This window comes from Vulpes vulpes, chromosome 4 (genome assembly GCF_048418805.1).
Source record: "Vulpes vulpes isolate BD-2025 chromosome 4, VulVul3, whole genome shotgun sequence".
Taxonomy (NCBI): domain Eukaryota; kingdom Metazoa; phylum Chordata; class Mammalia; order Carnivora; family Canidae; genus Vulpes; species Vulpes vulpes.
This window is the reverse complement of record NC_132783.1, coordinates 29,494,192-29,510,751: the sequence shown is the minus strand read 5'-3', so window position 1 is coordinate 29,510,751 and position 16,560 is coordinate 29,494,192. Positions and strand designations below refer to the sequence as shown.

The following is a 16,560-nucleotide window of genomic DNA, read 5'->3' as shown; positions in this document are numbered from 1 at the left end:
AAATGTCACGAGCAGTCCAACACTGCTACTTAGGTCAAGTCACAGCTAATGCTGGAGAAGTGCCTCTGACTCATGCACAGCCAGATCTGCAGAGGAACCTGGTGATTCTGGGATATAGACCCATAGGTGCCAGTGGACAATGTTTCCCTTGCAGCTAGCCTAATGGTTTCACAAGACCCTGAGGCCCATTCTGAAGACAGATGGCAGGGAGACAAAAATGGAGGTCTTAAGAGGTCTTCAGACAAGTGGACAGCTCAGCAAGACAGCACGTGTGCCCAGGGCTCACTGCACGGCAGCCATCACCAACCTGGTAAAGGAGGCTATATCGCACAGCAGCTTCAAGTGCTGGAGGCAGGCACTGCAAGCTGGAGGGCAGAGCCTGGGAGCTGGGCTTTTCTGTTGGGGCTGCTCTCGAGCCCATGGGGCTCAGTGTAGTGATTCGGCTCAGTTGGCCATGCAGTGTCAGAGTAATGGTGGTAGGGACCTTCAAGCCTGATGCTTGGTTAGAGATCTGAGCCAGGCCGGGGAGGCTGCTTGCCAACTTAGCAAGGCCCCCATTGGTCAGCAGCTGGTGGATAGCTGTGGGCTTCCCACCAGGAGTGGCTTCCAAGGAGGAGAGAGTGGTGGCCACAGAATGGTATGAACAATGGTGCTGGTGCCCATGGTGATGGCATCCAGGCTCTGCATGGGGGTGGGCAACTTCACACTGGTGGCCTGTGTGGCTGGCCCTGGGGAAGGATTTGCTGGGAGGCCAGAGGTCTTGCTGCTGATATCCTCCTGCAAGCTGAAGCTGAGGCTTTAAAGGAGGCTGCTGGCTGATGTGGGAGGGAGGGAGCTCCCAGGAGAGGTGGCCACCAGGCAGCTCTGGAGTGTGTGGAAGGCACCAGGTGCTGTGCTGCTCGACACTGAGGAGGCTGGGCTGGCTGAGACTTCCCCTTCAGAAGCACTTGACTTGGTGGTGAGAAGTCCTGTGAGATCCTTGGCCCCAGCTGAAGCCTGCCCCCAGCATCATGGTGATGGGCTTCCCTCCTGCAGCTTCTGGAACTCTTCTTTGGGAAGGAGTACAAGGCCCTCCAGCTGTGTCCCCTTGAGAGATAAGGGACACCTTAATGTTCGGTCGCTTGGAGGTCTTACTGCCAGGAAGAGGACTAGAGGGATGATGGTGCTTCAGCTGGACCCTAAGATCTTCTTTCTCTGCCTCTTCTGTTTGTTCTGATGAAATGGGAACTTGAGCTTCTTTGTGAGTCAGCACAGCTTCTGTCTGCTGCACATGTCTCTTCAGGAGCTGAGAGCTCCCGATCTGACTGGACTTCTGGGCAGAGGTCATTGCAGTCACTTTGGTCTTGGGACTTGAGGTGGGGCTGCTAGATACACTGGAAAGATCCTCCAAGCCTGAGGGTGAGGCAGGCAGCTTGGCAGCTAGCTGGTGAGGCAGGCCGACTGCCCCGCTCAGGGACCTCAAAGGCCAAGTGTCTGCGGGCTGCATCCTGAGGCTTCTTCTTAGCATCCTGATCGTGGGGCTCAGAGCCCATATGCCCCTCGGTGCGAGTCAGCACTCCAGTCAGAAAGTCCACGATCTCATCCTGAATACATCTGTCCACCATGCTCTGAGTCAGCCCCTCTGATTTCTGCTTTGCTTTATGTATTCTGAGATTATCATCAGCTCCCCCAACCACCACCAAGCTGTTCTCAGACCGAATCTTCTCCCGGAAATCCTCCATGGCTTCGGAATAACACTGCAAGGAATTCTGCCCAATGGCAAAGAGGCCTGGAGTCTTCATATCCACACGGGGATCATCCACATCCCCTCTGGGGCCATCCACGTTAAGTAAAGGAAACCCAAGGAAGACAGCCACAGTGACGTGCTCCATCCCATCTCTGACACGTGACAGGCCACCAAAGCTCCTGTACTCCAACTAATCAAGATAATATGTTTGTGGGGGAAATGGCTGTGAATCTCCAGCACTTTGCTTCTCACTGCCACAATCATATGCTCAAAAGACTGCAGAACTCCTACCCCACTACCATTGTTCAGCAGATGGGTGGCTACAGGGATGACCTTGCCTAAGCAGGAGAGCTGAGACTGCCAGAAGCGGTGGTGGCGTGAGGTGGGAAACACGGAGCTAGAAGGCCCGTTCAACCCCAGCTGCCCAGGCCCCAGGCTCTAGCCCCCAGCTCCTGTATGCCCTGAGAGTCCTCCTGAAGCCCTTGCCAAAACTCCTGCTCTCCCCCACCAGATCCGCCGGACCCACCACCCTGCAGGGGCTGGCCTTGCCTTCACCCGCAATCCGGAATTGGGTTTCAAGTTAATGTTTGTTGCTTAGGATAAATTGAAGGCTGGCCCCAAATATAAAATACTTATGTATAAGATGGTATAAATACAGCAATTCGTAGCGGTATATTTGTGTATATAGAAATACTCTGTGTATTAACTGAAACGTAGAATAAAACTGTAAGGTAGAAACAAAATTTTTTGTTGTTTGCTTTCACTTTTTATTTAATTATTTCTGTAGATCTTTAATTCTTATTTCCTTAGTCCTAGAAGAAGGCATAAGTAATTTCTATAGGATTCTGTGCAGGTGATATGGTGTCTACATATGCTGCCCTGACTCTCCCATGAAATGCAAAACTAAAACCTGGACAGGATGCCTAGGAAAGGTATCTAAGGACTGAAAAATAGATAGAAACTTCTGGGCCAGAGAAGAATGCTAAAATTCGAAGCACTATTAAACCTACATGAGCTTATTTTTAATTTTCCTCACAAATGCCTTTAGTCCACCACATAAATTTAGCTGAGCTGGAAATCTGGTTTGAGTATCAGGATAGAGATACCTAGAAGTGAATCTTCTTACATATGGCTTAAGGAACAGGAAATGTCTAATGCTCAGAGTGAGGAGAGAAAATCCCATGTAGTTTTTTTAAACCTTTCTCTTTTTCCTCATACCCCAGATCACAGTTTCATGGCATTGAGAGCTGCATTGGTAACAAGGAAAGAAACATTAGCTTAAAAGGATAAGAATTAAATTTTTTCTCATTAGAAACCATGAAGTCCAAGATGGAACTGGTGTGCATATTTAAAGTATTAGGAAAAAAAAACTGTCAATGTTAAATCCTATACCCAGTGAAAATATGTTTCAGAAATGAAGGTGAAATAAAGATATTCTCAGATGAAGAAAAACTGAGACAATTCATAGCTAGCAAATATGTTTTAAAATTGTTGGTAAAGAAAGTCTTAAGACCAAAGGGAAATTATATCAGTAGGCAACTTAAGACACTAGAACATCCAGAAGGAGAGGTTAGCAACAGAAATGATATATTTGAGTAAACGAAATAACTATTCTCAAGAGTTCTTTTTTTCTAAGCTATTTTTTTTAATTTGACATGCAATTGATATATAACATTATTGAATTCCATTTCTAACATGGTGTTTAGACATTGATATATATGGTGAAATTATTATTGTTCCTTGTCCAGCTATCATCTGTCACCACACAAAGTTACATATTTTTTTCTTCTGATGAGAACCCTCCAGATCCGCTGTCTCAACAACTTTCCATTATGCTATATGATATTACTGATTGTACTTACTTTGTTGTATACTACACCCTATACTTTATTTTGTAAATGGAAATATAACTCCCTCACCCATTTCATCCACTCCACAACCCCCATTCAGTTTGGCAAACACCAGTTTTTTTCTATGTATCTATGAGTTTTGTTTTGTTTGTTCCATTATATTTTTAGATTACACATTTTTTTTTTTAGATCTGACTGCAAATACTTTCTCCCATTCACTATGTTACGTTTTTTTGTGCTGTGCAGAAACTTTAGTAGCATGTAGTCCCACTTGCTTAAATTTGCTTTTGTTCCCTTTGCTTTTGGAGTCAGAGCTAAAAAATCGACCAAGACTGATACCAAGTTGCTACTGCCTATTTTTATCTAAGAGTTTTATAACTTCAAGTCTTACATTCAAGGTTTTAACCTATTTTGAGTTAATTTTTGTGTCTGGTGTAAAATAGTGGTTTAGTTTCATTCTTTTGCATATGACTATCCAGTTCTCCCAGCACCATTTATTGAAGGGACCATCATTTCCCCACTGGCTATATATTTGGATCCTTGCCATTTGGTTCCTGTGACCATTTTACACATGAGTTTATTTCTGGGCTTTCTATACTGTTTCATTGATCTATGTTGCTGTTTTTATGCCAATGTCATACTGTTTTAATTATTATGCCTTTGTATTATAGCTTAAGTCAGGAAGAGTCATTCCTTCAGCTTTTTTTTTCCCCCCTCAAGATTGCTTTGGGTGGAAAAAAAGGAGGCTTTGGGTATTCAGGGTCAGTTATAGTTTTATACAAATTTTAGGGCTCTGTGCTCTATTTCTGTGAAAATGCCATTGGCATTTTGATAGAGATTCCATCAAATCTGTAGATTTCTCTGGGTAATAGTTGCTCATCAACTTAATATTAATTCTTCGAATCTGTGAGCATGGTATATCTTTTCAGGTATTTTATTATCTTCAAATTCTTTCACTAATATAGTTTTCAGAGCACAGATCTTTCACCTCTTTGATTAGATTTATTTCCAGGTATTTTATTCTTTTTGAGGCAATTGTAAATGAGATTATTTACTTAATTTCCCTTTCTGGTAGTTCATTGTTAGTGTATAAAAATGTAACAATTTTGTATGTTGATTTTGGACCCTGAAAATTTGCTGAATTCATGTATCAGTTCTAACAACTTTTTGGAGGACAAACACTATATATATATATATACACACACTTATATATATAAAAACTTATATATATATATATAGTTACATATATTATATATAGATAACTTATTTAGATAATTTATGTACATAAATCTATATATTTATATACAATTATGTTGTGTACATATAGTGAGAATTTTACCTCTTCTTTTCCAATTTGGATATGTTATTTTCTTTTTTTTTCTTAATTGCTTTGACTAGAACTTCAAATACTATGTTGAATAAAAGTGGCCATGGTGGCCATTCTTGTCTTATTTCTAATCCTAGAAGAAAACTATTCAGCTTTTTTACTTATTGAGTATGATGTTAGGTGTGGGCTTGTTATATATGGTCTTTACTATGTTGAGATATGTTCCTTCTAAACCAACTGTGTTAACAGTTTTTATCATGAATGAATATTATATTTTGTCAAATGCATTTTCAGTATCCTTTAAGATGGGATTTGTTCCTCTTTTGCTATTTCCTTTAGGTATAAGGTTAAATTGTATGTTTAAGATGTTTCTTGTATTCTGAAGTAGGCCTGTATGTATTGCTATATATTTCTCTATCAAAACTACCTTTTGCTTGGTCCTAAAGATTTTGGACTTTTTTTTTTTTCATTTTCATTTATCTCCATGTATTATTAAAATTTCTCTTTGATTTCTTTTTGACCCATTGTTGTTTGGTAGCATGTTGTTTAGCCTCATACTATTTGTTCCTTTTTCCAATTTACTTTCTTTAATTGACTTCTAGTTTTGTATTGTGGTCAGAAAAAAATGCTTTGATATGACTTCAGTCTTCTTAAATTTATTGGGAAATGTGTTTTGAACTAACATGTGAACTATTCTGGAGAATATTTCATGTGCACTTGAAAAGAATGTGTATTCTATTTTGTTTTGTTTTGCTTTGTTTTGTTGAATGGAATGTTCTATATATACCTGTTAAGTCATCTGGCTTAATGTGCTGATCAAAGCCACTGCTTCCTAGTTGATTTTCTGCCTAGGTGATCTATTCATTGAAGTAAATGGGTGTTAAAGTTCCCACTATTATTATATTACTGTTAATTTCTCCCTTTACGTCTGCTAAAGTTTTCTTTATGTATTTAGATATTCCAACGTTCCAAGGATATTCCAACGTTCCAACATAGATATTTACAATTGTTATATCCTCCTGTTTGATTGATCCCGTTATCCTTATGTAGTGCCTTTCTTTGTCTCTTGCTATGGTCTTTGTTTTAAAGGTTATTTGAGATTCTACAAAATATTTTTTCTTTGTGAGTTACTTTGAAGTTCACATGTAACAATCTATATGTATAACAGGCTATCTCAAAGCAAGTTTGAAAGCATTTTAAAGCTGCATTTTTACTCCCACAGAAAAAGTTTTTTTTTATGTCACATTTTAAATCATTTTGTCAATTATAGTTGTCCTTAGTTTTTACTATTTTTCTCTTTTAACCTTCATAGTAGCTTTATACATGATTAATTTATTATCTTTACTATATATTTACATTACCAGTGAGATTTTTACTTTTATAAGTTTTTGTGTAATTAGTGCCATTTATTTTCAGCTTAACCAAGTCCCTTTAGCATTTCTCATGAGGCCAGTTTAATGGTGATGAACTCCTTTAGCTTTGTTTGTCTGGAAAACTCAGGAGGAGACTTCAGTTCTCAGTGATAACTTGCCAGGTAGAGTATTTTTGTTTGGAGGATTTTGGCTACTCTCTCCATTACCACCACCACTTTGAGTAAATCATCGCCCTTCCCTCTAGCCTATAAAGTTTCTGTTGAGAAATCTGCTGATAGTTTCATGAAGGTCCCCATGTATGTAATAAGCTGTTCTTGTTGCTTTTTTTTTCTCTTTTTTTTCTCTTGTTGCTTTTAAGATTCTCTCTTTATCTTAAAATTTTTACATTTTAATTATAATACATTTTAGTGTGGATCTCTTTGGGATCATCTTAATTAGAACTCTCTAGGTTTCCTGGATCTGGATGTCAATTTACCTTCTCAGATTTGGAAAGTTTTCAGCCATTATTTCTTCAAATCATTTTTTTTCTTTTTGTTAAGATTTATTTATGTATTTTAGAGAGAGAAAGAGAGAGAATGAGTGTGATCCAGAGGATGGAGAGGGGAAGAAGGAGAGAAACTCAACTGTCTAGTGAGTGGGGAGCCTGACCTGGGGCTTGACATGGGGCTTGATCACACAACCCTGAGCTCATGACCTGAGCCAAAACCAAGAGTTGGGCACTTAACCACCTGAGGCAACCACGTGCCCCTCAAGTAAGTTTTCTGCCACTTTATCTTTCTCCTTCTGGACTGCTAATATACCAATGTTATTTTTGCTTTTTGTTGTCTCATAGTTCCCTTAGGCTATCTTTAAAAAATATATTTTTGACACTCTGGGTTGGTTTTACTGCTTTGTGTTCCAGAACACTGAATCTTTCTTCTGTCTAATATAGTCTGCTATTGAACCTGTCTGGTGTACTTTTCAGGCAGTTATTGTATTCTTTAGTTCTCTACTAGTTTGGTACTTATAATATTTCCTGTCTCTTTTTTGAAGTGCTCACTGTGTTCACCCATTCTTCTCCTGAGTTCTGTGAGCATCTTTGTGACCATTACTTTGAACTCTTTATCATGTAAAATACTTCTGTCCCTCTTTAGCAAATTTCTTTTTTTTTTCTTTTTTCTTAAGTTTTATTTTATTTTTTCATTTGGAACATATTCCTCTGTTTTCTTATTTTGCTTGATTCTCTGTTTCCCTTTTTTCCCCCTTGTCTTTCCAAGTGTTTATTTAAATTCCAGGTAGTTAACATATAGTGTAATATAGGTTTCAGTGTTTTACAATTTATTAGGTGAAAGAGCTACCTCTCTCAGTCTTGAAGAAGTGGTCTTATTTCAGAGATAAACCTCTTGTTCCATATTGCCATAGCTCTTGGTTGTCTCTCACACCGTTGTGATTATGTAAGAGCCTGATTTATTCTTGATGCATCCCAGTTGTTGGGGGTGTGCCAAGATCTGTCAGAACCTAGCTTCAGAATGATTAGAAGCCAGACCCACAAACAGCAATTTTTAAAGTGTGCAAATTTATGCAGTCTTGTGGGACCATGTGCTAAACTCTGCTGGCCTCCAGACCAGATTCCCGGTGTGACAGTTGCAGAAATCAGGGCTCCAGATATGTGTATATGGAAGTGTTCCCAGGTGACAGTTGCAGAAATCAGGGCTCTGGATATGTGTATAGGCTACTTTCTGTGAAGTATGAATGAGCTCCAAAAAGGCCAAGATAGAGGGCAAAGATGGCATTCCTAGCCATTATTCCCTGAAAGCACCTCTGAAACCTCTAGATATGTGGCAAACGTGAGGTCCAACCCTCAGGGTATAGCCTCAAGACAAGTAAACAGACCTCTTTCACAGAAATACCAGGAGTGTGTTTTAGGCTGCTCTCTGTGCAATGCTCTGAGACTAGTAGCCTGCTAAGAAATGTCTCTTCAATTTTATAATCCCATAGAGCCAGAAATGCAAGCCAGAACCATGTGATCAAAGGACATCCTTGTGTGGACTGCATGTACCCTGTAGTTTTAGCAATGCAGCTGGAGAACGTAGGGCATGGCATGCCTGCCAGCCTTAACATTTCAGCAAGAGAGCACAAGGTTAAGCCTTGCCTGCCAGCTTTTTTTGAGACAGCAGAAGGGTGTTATGTACACCCACTGGTGGTAGCAAGGTAGAAGGAGAATGCAAAAATGGTGCCCACCAGTGCCTCCATCCCTGGAGAGAGTTCTAACAGACCTCTGCCTGTCTTTCAGGCACTTTAAGATTAGAAAATGACTCTCTTTTGTATTAGTCAAGTGCCTTTCAAACTGCTGTTCTTGTACTTGGTCCCAGGTTGATTGAGTCTACATGCAATTCATTAAAGAGAAGTATCTCAGTTCTCTAGGTGTAATCCCCATTGATTTGCAAAGCCAGACATTTTGGGGTTTAATCTCTCTGGTATAAGTCCCAAGGGTTGGTGTGTCTCATGTGGAGCACAAACCCCTTGCTCCTTAAGGAAAAGCTCCATATTTGTGAGTTCCCTCTTTATTAGGGGTTAAGTTTTTGACAAGGTTGTATCTCTGCCTCTCCTAACCATCTTCATTTGGCCCTTTTGTCTTTTGTTTTGGAGGGACTATTCAGCTAGTTTTCAGGTATTTTTCAGAAGGAATTGTTCCATATGTGTGTCCCTGGAAAGAGGTAAGTTCCGTGTCTTTCTATGCTGCCACCTCGAACTTCAGCCTGTCCTCTAGAGTTCTTAAAATTTGATAATTTGTGTGTGTGTGTATGTGTGTCTGTGTCTGTGTGTGTCTGTGTGCTTCTTTTCCCCCTTGTCTGTTCCATGTCAGATGACTATCCTGTGAAAAAGGAAAGATTCTCCTCACTCAATTTCTACTTTTTCTAAATTTGCTCAATTTGATACAGATTCTAATTGCTTTGGCCAAAAAAACAAACAACCATGGTTTCATCTTGAATATCTCTATCTCATCTTTCACATGAAATTCATTAGCAAATCTAGTTTGAAACACATTCTGAATTAGATAATGGTTGTTTAGCCTATGTTCATGTGTTCAGGCACCATAATTTTTTTTTAAGATCTTATTTATTTATTCATGAGAGACACACAGAGAGAGGCAGAGACCTAGGCAGAGGGAGAAGCAGGCTCCTCCTAAGAGCCCAATGTAGGACTCTATCCCAGGACAAAGATCACGCCCTGAACCAAAGGCAGATGCTCAACGGCTGAGTCAAGCAGGCATCCTGGCACCATCATCTTCACTTAGAATTTTGCATTAGCTTGCTGAAAGTTCCTTTCTTTTACCCTTGTTTCTATATCCACCCACTATATTTTCCACATTTTACCCTAAGAATGATCTTTCAAAAACTGAAGTTAGGTAGTGTCATGTCTCTGTATTTCTCTTCTTACAATAAAAACAAAGAACTTCCATGTCAAGTAGGTCTCTACATAATTCTTCCCCTACTGACAGTCTATCCTCAGTTCCTTCTCCAATACCATTCCAGCCACACTGGTTATACTCTGCTTTCAATGCATCAAGAATGTTCCAGTCTCAGGTCCTTTGTAACTACTCATCTTTCATCCCACTGTGCTAATCCACATTTGTATCTGTGGCTTTCACTTGCAATCTTATTAAAAATGCTGTATCTGTCATCACTTTATGACCCTTAACCTTTAACCTATTTTTTCTTTCTTCTAGTATTTTATACCACTTGCCATATTATGCATTTGGCATAAAATGCCATTCTCATTTTCCTCCAGTAAAATAAAGCATTATAAAAACAAGGAATTTTTCTTTTATTCTGTTTTCTTTATTTTTTCATTGAAATGAAATTGGTATACAGAATTATATTACGTTCAGGTATACAACATAATTATTCCATATTTGTATTATTACAAAATGATCATAATGAATATAGTTAACATCCATCACTGTACATAGTTACAATTTTTTTCTTCCTGATAACTTTTAAGATCTATTCAACATCTTTCATATATGCAATGCCATACTATATTACTAACTATAATCACTACGGTGTGAATTACATTTTTGCAGCTTACTTGTTTTATAACTGAAAGTTTATATTTTTGACCATCTGTCTTTTTTGTTGTTGTTATCTGTAGTATCCCCATTACTGAAAGTGAAGACTGGCAAGTAGCAAATATTTGACAAATGAATAACAAAATATAAAGGTAACCAATGTTTCTGAAACTTAGAGAATGAAGATCAGAAGGAATAGTGGGAGACATATGGAAGAAGAACAAAGGCAATGAGAAGCCACTCCATGACTTGAAGAAGACATATGACATTAACTGAGTTAGAGTGGTAAGTGATCACCTTGTGTGCTATGGGAAGAGTGGATTTTAGGAGAAACAAATTAGAGAAAAGTGAAGAGACTAGTAAATAGTTTAAGAGAGAGCTTTTGGCCAAATATGCATAATAGTGGATTCCAACATTGGCAACAAAGTGGGTGGAGGTTCAATTCACTGAAAACAGAGAAGTCCTCAATAATCCAAGAAGGCAGATTAACATGGGCATCGGAAGATCAGTGCTGGAGATCTCTCTGTGGGAATCTCCAGCATGGTGTCTAAAAGCAAAGGATCAGGTGAGATTATTTAGATAAGTAAGGTAAGTGCCCTAGCTAGTACAACAAATGAACTTAGGTATTTGAACACAGCCCAGAAAACAACAACAGGAACAACAAAAGGAGTAGCCCAAAGTGTAAAACTATAAGCCATGGTAAGTCAGTAGAAACCAATGGAAATAAAGTGTTTCAAGATGGAGAAGAGCCGTTCCAGAGAGAAAGTATGTTGGTTAAGAATATAGAATCAGCTATTAGATAAGCAATGTGAAATTTCATAAAGTTTTCATTGACACAGTGCAAAACAGTGTATTATTATACTTTGGAGTGCACTAAATTTTATGAATGAAGATAAAGTTACCAAGCTAATATATTCTAGTGGGCAACACAGACATTAAGTAATTGATTCCAGATAAGTCATTTTATAATTTATATTTTTCAAAGATACCATTATATAATCATTTGAACTGACCATTTTAATTCAAGGAATTGATTCTACAGATGCATTTGGACACACAAAATATATGCAGGTTATTTATTGTACCATCACTGATTGCATCATTATGTCTGATAGCAAAATAATGTTGAAACAAGAGGCTCTTCCCCAGGAGACTGAGTAAATGTTATGTCAGGAAAGTGTCTATGTGGCTGAAATATGAATGAGGACTGTGTTTATGCACTAATATTAATCGTCCATTATGATACATACACAGGCATGAAATATGTATGGATATAAAATAGCTGAGTATGGAATATTGCCAATAATATGATAGCATTAGAATTCCCACATAAGGCTGTGGGGACCTGAGAAATTTCTAGGAATTTCACCATTTACTTGACAAAAACTGGACATAAGAGTAATAATATGGCACCCTTAGTGTAAAAAGCAGAAAAAAGAGTACACATTTTGATTTGAATATATATAACATATTTTTAGAATTTTATTCAAAACACTGTGTGTTTTTAAATTTGCATCTAGATACAGGACTAATTATTTGAGGGCACAAGTATGGGGACTAGACTTTTACAAGTGTATTGTTTTACAAATTTTAAGTTTGATAACATGAAATATATCACAGTATACATACAAAATAGGCATTTAAATTATAATTTTAATGGGGTGCAGAGTACTGTGTTCATTTCTTTTTAAAATTGTTGTTTGTTTTATTTCTTTTATCAGTGGTCTGAAACATTGGAGACAATACAAGGCAGCATACCTTTGTGAGAGATAGGAAGAAAACCCCCTGTCATGAATCCTTCTAATTATGTCTCTTCCCCTACCTCATCTTTACAGATTGTTTATAGTGAATCTCTCGTCACTGATACTGATAGAACTGTATCATATCCTTATGTTAAAAAATGATTGGCTCAGAAACATCTTTAGAATAAAATACAAATCACTTATTAAAAAGAAGTCAATATTAGTAACTGTTAGATAAATGATATATTGCAAAGATCTTTGCTTTGTACTGAACTCTATCTTTAGCCAATGTAAGTCTTAGAATTTTTTTCACCTGTTAATAATTTAATACCTAATATCAGTTTGTTATTAAATATGTAGATAAGTAAATTCAAAAGAATTAATTATAACATAAACCTAGTAGCTATATACTTTTAGCAAATTTTAAATGTTATCTCCAGGATTCAGAAAACCATCTTACATTTAAAGCATATATTTTCTAAATGAGTACAGATTTTCTGCTTGATCTATGAGCAATCAGTAGTTGATCAGCTCTCTTCACAGAGTGGTTGGAAGAAACATAAGATTAAGTTTTGAGCTTCTGGGTGCGGAAGTGGCCAATTAGGACAAGGACCCCCAACTGAAAGTAACAATCAAATCTTCATTCATTTACTGCAGTAATGTAAGTAAGAGACCAATAAGGGAGGTAGGCAGGAATGTTTCATTTTCCCCCATAGACTAGTAAAGGGAGAGTGTCAGTCAGATGACAAGTAGTACAAATGGGGGTAATCCTCTCACTGCTGTGGAGCCTTGAATAAAAAGCTCCTGCCATTTCATGGATCTAGGGAGTCTGAAGGAGGGAGAGAGAAAAGAGCTAGTAGTGGAAAAGTCCTGAGTCAGAATGGAGAAATATTTTAGTCAAGACTTTACCACCAAAAGTCTAAGCAGAGCTAGCAATAAAGACATGTTTATGAGCTTGGCAGGCCATGGCAGGAATGACTTGGTAGAGGGTGTTTGGGCTGGGTCCTAGTCTGCTCCTCCCTCTAAAAAAACTGTAATGCACTGGTTGGACACTCAGTCTAATGTGGGGAAGTTTGCTTTCCCCTTTAAGACTTGCCAGGAAAAGCCTTGTGATTGCCTATGGTTAGCCTTGAAAAATTGTACTATGATTTGGCCTAGAACTGGACTCTTTAATAAGTTATATATAGCCATATTTCTGAAACTATAAAACATTATTTTTATTTCAGTCATACATATTAATACAATTAAAATCATGAGTATCCAACCAATATTTCCTTATACAGAGAAAATAATCTATAAAATATTTAAACCTAAAAAATTGTTATTTTACCCTTGGTTTAATCTCCTTTTATAGACAAGTACTGGAAAGATTTTAATATTAACCAGAAAATAAATTGTCATTATGGTAATAATGGAAAATAGTTAGAAATGATACTTATGCTGAGTAAAATGCAGAGGAAACTTTTCTTTATTGGGAACAATGAGTATTGGTAGGTGGAAATATGATTTGAAATCCAAATTTCCTGGAAAATTTGAAGTGATTCTCTGAGCAGGTTATACACAATATTTAAACTTTTAAATATTTCTAATATAATTTTATTTTAATTGATTTAATCTGTGTTGTATTATGGTTGTCCGATTCTAGTTGGAAATAGTCTTTGGCCTCCTCAAACAGCAGCAGATGCACTATTTGCATAAGTAGGATGCTTTATGTAGGCTTGTATTTTTTGATGCCTCTAGATTTATGACACCAAATAATGTTGTATGTAGATGGAAGAAAATCTGATGATATAATGGATGTCAGTTTAAAAAAATAATTAAGTTTCCTTTAAAAATAGTAAATGTTTTTACAATTACTCTGGAATATATTTGGATATATGAATTGATTGCTTCATTTGTGGGTGTATGATCTCAAGTAGAAACATTTTTAAGGAAATAACTGTTTTTAATTTTTAAAAATAGTTTGCTTCCTTGTTCCTAATTTTATTCAATTTTTATATGTTTGATCTCTTTAGTAACTATGTATTAGTTTTCACTATAAGTTATGGATGTTATCTGCAAACTGTAATTATATATCAATTTTAATAATTTAAGGTAAACATAATGACATTTAATTTTTAGAATATATAATAATTATATATCTTTTGGTATAAAAATGCTTTCAGAGTGAAAAAGTTGGGAAAATGAGTTCCCATTTAAAATATGATACACAGGGATCCCTGGGTGGTGCAGCGGTTTGGCGCCTGCCTTTGGCCCGGGGCACGATCCTGGAGACCCGGGATCGAATCCCACGTCAGGCTCCCGGTGCATGGAGCCTGCTTCTCCCTCTGCCTATGTCTCTGCCTCTCTCTCTCTCTCTCTCTCACTGTGTGCCTATCATAAATAAATAAAATAAAAATAAAATAAAATAAAATATGATACACATATATTTTATGAATGTTCAACTCATTTAATTCTAATATTATCAATTAGAGACATGAAGCATAGTGAAATGAGCATTAGCTTTGACTCAAGAATTCTTGGGTTCAAATCTGTGTCCTATACATATATTGATAAACAAAGCTCAGTGGCATTTAAATGACTAATAAAATCACCACACAATATTATATATTTATGTATGTATGTGCCTTTTATGCTGTTATACACATATATACATATATATGATATGTGTGTATATATGTGTATATACATCGCTAGTACTGAAGATACAAATAAAACTAGCATCCCTTTTACAGAAGGTGATGGAGACAGAGATAAAATGGGCAGAAATGTAGGGTATTATGGAGAACCAATGAGAGGCAATCTGAGCAGAGTAAAGTGTTTGGGGAAAAATGTGAGGATTGGGTATGGCTAAAATCCAGTAGAATTTATAGAAATTTCTGGAAGAAGTAGCATTTCTGGAAATAAGTGACAACATAAGAATAAAAATTAAAAATAAAGACTGTGTCAAAGGGGAATATAGTTGACTCATGTTGGAAGCATAAAGAGACAGAAGAATGAAACAAGATTGTGTAAATGGGAAAGAAGTTTTTCTTTATTGTTGTCCATGATTAAGCAAGAGAGAAGGAGGTAAGATGAGGGTGTAGATGAGTAGGAGATTTTGTGTGTCATGGAAGATACTTTGGATTTGGTTTGGTGGGACAATGACTAATATTAATCTTTTTTTTTTCTCAAAAATTACTTGTGGAAGCTAGGTGGATACTGGATTTGATGGTTTAAGTTTTGAAGCAGGAAAATAAATTAGTTGATTATTGTCATTTTTAGCAAAGAGGTGATAGAATTCTAAATAAAATATAATGTAAATAGGAAAAATAGGAAACATAAAAATATTTATAAAGTATCTTAAAATTGGTTTTTAAAATATGTATCCCTTAGTGCATTTTAAAATTTCACATTCTGTATATTTTTTATATTCTAAACAGCAAGTGCAGTGATGTTTTACATTTCTACACTGAATAATTGAAGACCTAAAATATATTTTTTACACACTTGTCTCTTAGAATCTGGCCAAAATATGTCATATTTCAGACAAACTCCTTATATCTCTACTCGTTTATTTCTGTGTTTGTGTTTATCATTTCTCCCTGTGGAAAATATAAATGTAAATCTTCATAACTTTTCTGCAATGCACTTTGAACAGTCTATTTAGGCCCTCTGCCCATAATTTAGGTTTTTAAAAAATGTTTACAAATTTTAAAAAATGTATTTATTCATGAGAGACATACAGAGGCAGAGATATAGGCAGAGGAAGAAGCAGGCTCCATGCTGGGAGCCCAATGTGGGACTCAATCCCAGGTCTCCAGGATTACGACCTGAGCCAAAGGCAGAAGCTTAACCGTTGAGCCACCCAGGCTTCTCTTTATGTTTATGTTTTTGTTTTGTTTTGTTTTTTGGCATCAAGTTGTATTAGTCCATTTTAATTTGATATTAACTACTTCTCAGATATATCATTTACAAATATCTTCTCCCATCCAGTTGGTTGCCTTTTTGTTTTGATGATGGCTCTCTTAGCTGTGTAAAAGCTTTTTAATTTTGATTTAGTCCTAATAGTTTATTTTTGCTTTCCTAATAGTTTGATTTAGTCCTAATAGTTTATTTTTGCTTTCGTTTCCCCTTGCATGAGGAGACCTATCTATATATGTTGCTAACGGTGATGTTCAAGAGATAACTGGCCATGTTCTTTTTTAAAAGTTTTATGTCTCAAATTTGGGTCTTTAATTCATATTCAGTTTATTTTTGTATATGGTGTAAGAAAATGATCCAGTTTCATACTTTTGTGTGCAGCTTTCCCAACTTTCCCAACACCATTTATGGGAGAGACTGTATTTTCACCTATTTTGTATTCTTGTCTCCTTTTTCAGATTATTTGATCATATAAGTGTGGATTTATTTCTGGGCTTTTTATCTTATTCCATTGATCTCTGTGTCTGTTTTTGTGCCAGCACCATATTGTTGTGCTTGCTATAGCTTCGTAGTATATAAAATCTGAGA

At 36.8% G+C, this 16,560-nt stretch overlaps 1 long non-coding RNA gene and 1 pseudogene across 1 annotated transcript in view; one reads left to right on the top strand and one right to left on the bottom strand.

Annotated features, from left to right (window-relative positions):
* LOC140598568 (uncharacterized) overlaps nt 1-10,612 on the top strand; it is an 82,782-nt gene extending 72,170 nt beyond the window's left edge. Inside the window, exon 3 of the long non-coding RNA XR_012001020.1 lies at nt 10,411-10,612. This is a non-coding gene — a long non-coding RNA (uncharacterized lncRNA). The remainder of the gene's footprint in view (nt 1-10,410) is intronic.
* On the bottom strand, nt 227-3,672 carry LOC112931019 (KAT8 regulatory NSL complex subunit 3-like; annotated as a pseudogene).
* Nucleotides 10,613-16,560: the final 5,948 nt, after the last annotated feature.